The sequence below is a fragment of the Nomascus leucogenys genome, chromosome 11 (assembly GCF_006542625.1).
Source record: "Nomascus leucogenys isolate Asia chromosome 11, Asia_NLE_v1, whole genome shotgun sequence".
Classification (NCBI taxonomy): domain Eukaryota; kingdom Metazoa; phylum Chordata; class Mammalia; order Primates; family Hylobatidae; genus Nomascus; species Nomascus leucogenys.
In genome coordinates this window covers 116,409,116-116,414,208 of record NC_044391.1, presented here as the reverse complement: position 1 = coordinate 116,414,208, position 5,093 = coordinate 116,409,116, and the positions used below count along the sequence as shown (strand labels likewise).

At 41.1% G+C, this 5,093-nt stretch overlaps 1 pseudogene; it reads right to left on the bottom strand.

Moving 5' to 3' along the window:
- Positions 1–3,256: 3,256 nt before the first annotated feature.
- On the bottom strand, positions 3,257–3,341 carry LOC115837393 (annotated as a pseudogene).
- Between the last annotated feature and the right edge of the window lie 1,752 nt (positions 3,342–5,093).

The window sequence follows — 5,093 nt, the reverse complement described above, 5'->3', positions numbered from 1 at the left end:
GAAAGTGGAACATAGGATTAGGATTTAGAAAGGGTAAATAATGCGTGTGACATTTCTGTTTCAAATACATATATATAAAATTATTTATGTAAAATTGAGGATACATATATGTATATATATTTATCCATATGTATATTTTATACTCATACTCATCACTCACCAGGTAAAATGTATACCTGCCTATGAATCCTAGTTTCACAAGTTTAAGAAATGCTGCTTCATGGGACCTGCTCTAATTCTTGTTCTGCAAGCTAGTTGTGCCAACCTGGGTGAGTCCTTTCCAGGAGCTTTGAAGTTCTTACAGCTCTGTAAGACAATGACTCTAGATGTAGGAAATCCTCCCTGTTTGGGTGTGTGGCTAAATGTCTTGCTGTGACGTACAGTGAGTTACAAGGCACAGCCTAACCACTCCTCAAGGGACAGCCCTAAGGAAGCATTTGCAAAGCATAAGTCATAGCACAACAGCTGAGGGAGGCCGATTCCAGATCCAAAGCACCTTGTGTTTCCAAGTTAGGGAGTGGGAGGAAATATGGGGAGGTGTGAATTGCTTATCTCCATAGTGCCACCCACCTCTGCCGTGTTCAGGAGTCACATCGACAAGCTGCCGACAGCTCAGTGGGCAATGCCCCTGCCTACCCAGGCTCCCCTTTTAGCTGCCAATTATGGAATCAGCTGAGGAGGAAAGTGAGGGCTGGTGTGATCACCAGAAGATTGGAGGCCCACATGCCCACTGGTCATCTCTGCTGAACTCCTTTGCCAGATGGTTGCCTGGCAGGTCAGCTGTTCCATGGGTGGAGGGAAGGGTTGATTCTGACTAATTGTATGTATGTAGCAATTTAGCCAATGCAGTGGTGCTACACACCCGCTTTGTCAGTGGCAGCATGCCCTTGGCACTAGCCTACCAATTAGTTTTGCTCTAACAAATCTAATTATCTGAGAGCAGTTAAGAAAGCCAGGAGACAGAAGCATGAGCATCCGGAGCAGTGGGAGCTGGGACCAGGGGAGTTGGACAATTTCTGCTCTTCGAATTAACTGTGTTGTGACCAGTCATGTAGAAATCACAGTACACTGAACAGCAGTGCACTTGGAGGCACAGAGGCTCAAGGGTGGGGGTAGATAACTCCTTGCACTTCTGGACTCTGCCATTTCTCTTAACAGTTTATTCCTCACTCTGGCTATTTTTACTAACTTGAAACATCATTCTTCCTATTGCATTCCCAGAACACACACACTTTTTTTTTTCTTTTTTGAGATGGAGTCTTGCTCTGTTGCCCAGGCTGGAGTGCAGTGGCACAATCTCGGCTCACTGTAACCTCCGCCTCCTGGGTTCAAGTGCTTCTCCTGCCTCAGCCTCCTGAGTAGCTGGGATTACAGGTGCCCGCCACCATGCTGACTAATTTTTGTATCTTTAGTAGAGAAGGGTTTCACCATGTTGGCCAGGCTGGTCTCGAACTCGTGACCTCAAGTGATCTGCCTGCCTCAGCCTCCCAAAGTGCTGGGATTATAGGCTTGAGCCACTGCACCTGGCCCACATCTCATATTTTGATTTTTTTTCTTTTTTTTTTTTTTGAGACAGAGTCTCACTCTGTTGCCCAGGCTGGAGTGCAGTGGTGCAATCTCGGCTCACTGCAAGCTCCGCCTCCTGGGTTCACGCCATTCTCCTGCCTCAGCCTCCTGAGTAGCTGGGACTACAGGCGCCTGCCACCATGCCTGGCTAATTTTTGTATTATTTTTATTTTTATTTTTTTAGTACAGACGGGGTTTCACTATGTTAGCTGGGACAGTCTCGATCTCCTGACCTTGTGATCCACCCGCCTTGGCCTCCCAAAGTGCTGGGATTCCAGGCGTGAGCCACCATGCCCGGCCACATCTTGTATTTTGAATGTGTAGTTTTGGACTCGTAGCATTTTGGCAAGCATTTGTTTTGGTGCAAAGGGTTATTAGTAATGTCAACATTAGAACATGTTCGAAAGGAATACTTCTTCTGGTGAAACAAAACCTTTCTAAAAAACTTTTTTTGAAGTCATGATGGTAATAAAACTTGTACTATGACATAGAACAGTGTCTACAAAGGGACTAATAGGTAAAATCCATCCCCTCAACACACACATTTTTTAAACAATAATGACAGCAACAACAAGCTACCTTGTCATTATAAGAGATTAAGGAATGAGGCATCTACAAACCATATCTACGAGGTAGTTTGGGGTAGGGAGCTTATCTTTTCTAGTAAGGGTCATATTTGGCTCCATTCCTATTGTTTATAAAAATTAAAGAAATGCTTTAACTTCAGCAAAGAAGTGAACAGCTTGGCTTTATCGATCAGTACCAGTTAGATCACATGATGGGGGAAGAGGAAGAAATAGACAAATTAATTTCTATTGCCTTATGTTTCCCTAGCACCTCCACCAAGAATCTAGAGGCAGTTCAAGGGAAAAGGCAGATAAAAGAAAAGCAGTGCATGTTCATGTTGAAGGTGGTAGGTGACTTTTGGCAGTTAAGGAGAGAAGCTTGAAGTCCAAGACTTGAGTGCCCCAGGCATCGGCAGCAGTGGGAAGGGGAGTTACTATTCACTGCAGGCCCCTTTGTACTATGTGCAAACTCTTACAGTTTTAAAATAATAAACAATAGCAACAAAACTAAAGCTCCCTAATATTTAGATTAAACCTCTTCATTTTTGTATTTGGGAATATCAACATTTTTTTTAAAAAGTTAAAATAAGGTATGTAATTTGGTGCCTCCTCAAAGGAAATATCAAAATGTTCTTGATAATATTGCATGCGTATGTGTAAGCACTTTCTTTTCTTTTCTCTTTTTTCTTTCTTTCTTTTTTTTTTTTTTTTTTTTTGAGATGAAGTCTTGCTCTGTTGCCAGGCTGGAGCGCAGTGGCATGATCTTGGCTCACTGCCACCTCCGCCTTCCGGGTTCAAGCGATTCCCCTGTCTCAGCCTCCCGAGTAGCTGGGACTAGAGGTGCATGCCACCATGCCCGGTTAATTTTTGTATTTTAGTAGAGACAGGGTTTCACCATGTTGATGGGGATGGTCTCCATCTCCTGACCTCGTGATCCGCCCATCTCAGCTTCCCAAAGTGCTGGGATTATAGGCGCGAGCCACTGTGCCTGGCCTGTGTAAGCACTTTCAAAGCCATGAACTAAGCATGAAAGTGAGGATCCAGTGGAAGGGCATATTTGCCAGCTAACAGGTAACAGGAACAGAAGTTAAGTCTTATAATTTCCTCTGGGTTTATTTATTTTTTAAAATTTTTTATTTATTTTAAAGAGAATTGCTAATCTTCTCTGTATCATTCCAATTTTAGTATATGTGCTGCTGAAGTGAGCACATTATTTTCCCTTGGAACTGATGAAAATGTTTGTCTTTCCTGACAAACTGGTATGAGCTCTTTCCTCAGTTAATTAGAACAACATCACAGTGCATTTTACTTTTTTCTTTGTCTAAAAAACAAAAAAGCCTAGATTCTCACTATAACTTTTTACTCTCCTCCTCATAAGTTTTTCTCTTTTTAACTTTCACTTTGACTTTGTTATTATTTAATTTTTTTAAATTCAGGAGACACGTACTATACAAGTGATTAAAAGAAATAGATAACATTTGAAATTCTTCAGGGTCCACCTTTCTTGGAATAATAGGTCTGAAATTTTTTTTTCAATTGGAATTTTTTTCTGATTATAAAAACAATCTACTTGTTTACCCCCCAAAAAAGGAGTAAAGCAAAAGAAATAGTTACTGCTAACACTCGATTGACTTCCTTCCCCCTCCACCTTTTTTTTTTTTTTTTTTTTTTTTTTTTTTTTTTAGGACTAACATGCTGTACATGGTATTCTACTGTATGGATATACTGTAATTAATTTAACCAAAATCTATTAGTAAAAATGTAGATGTATCTTTTTATTTCTCTAAAAACAACATTGCAGCAAACAGCCATATCTTGTGTGTGTGTGTGTGTGTGTGTGTGTGTGTGTGTGTATCCTTATTATTTGTCCTGTCCTTTTCTGAGGATAAATTCAAAAGGTAGACATATTTAAAATTTGGATATATATTGCCAAACTAGAAAAGTTCTATGATCCTACCGATAGGGTGTATGAGAATCTCTATCCAGAGTCTCACCAACACTTATATAATGTTTTCCTCTTATACATGTTTCCTGTTTCGTTTTTGAAGGTAACTTATCTTCTCATGAACCAGCGCTTTCAGAACTGTGCAGCACAGCAAGCCGGGCTTTTTTTTTTTAGAACAGGCATTTCCTCATGGACTGTGTGTGTGAGAAGGAGGGCTGGAGGATTTGGATTTGCTCACCTCTCAGCAATAAGGAAACCTCATATCTGGCAGGCGTGCTAGTTGTGTATTAAATATTAAATATGAATTGAGCCTAACTATTTGCCAGGCCGTATGCCACACGATAGGGATATGAGGGTGAAAAAAAGCAGTCGGTCTCTGCTCTCAGGGAGTATACATTCTCATACGGTATTTTGTAAGGCATCGTCTTCTATCTTGACCATGTGACAGGGGAAGAAGAAGTACACTTTTCTAACTTGCATGTGTTTGATTTTTGAATTCTTTTTTTTTTTGTCCATTTGTATTTCTCCCACTTTTTCATATAACTACTTTTTGGGCTTTTCCATCTTTCCCTTTTGGATTTGTAAGGGTTAAACACATTAATCCATTGCCATTGTAACAGACACCACCCCCCGTCTTTGTCCTTGGTAACGGAGCCCTGATTTTGTTTCGGGATTGGGTGACCATGGTAAGTGGAGCTGGACTCAGTGCCTGGAGTTTTAGGAGAAACAGGAAGCAGTGCCCTGAGCCCTGGCTCCCGCACTGAGTCATGCGATCTCACAAATGCACCGTTTACTCTTACAGGGCCTCCATTTCCTCACCGGTAGAATAAAGGCACTAAACCAAGATAATGCTTTGGGGTTCCTTCTAGCTCAGGTGGCCTATTGTATTTAGGAACTTAAGAGTACAGAAACAAATTTAACAATATTTATAGAATGTTTGCAGTGCAAGAAACTGTTCCAGGCATTGAGCGTACACTGAAAACTAAGACACTGTCCCTACTTTTAAAGAATTCATG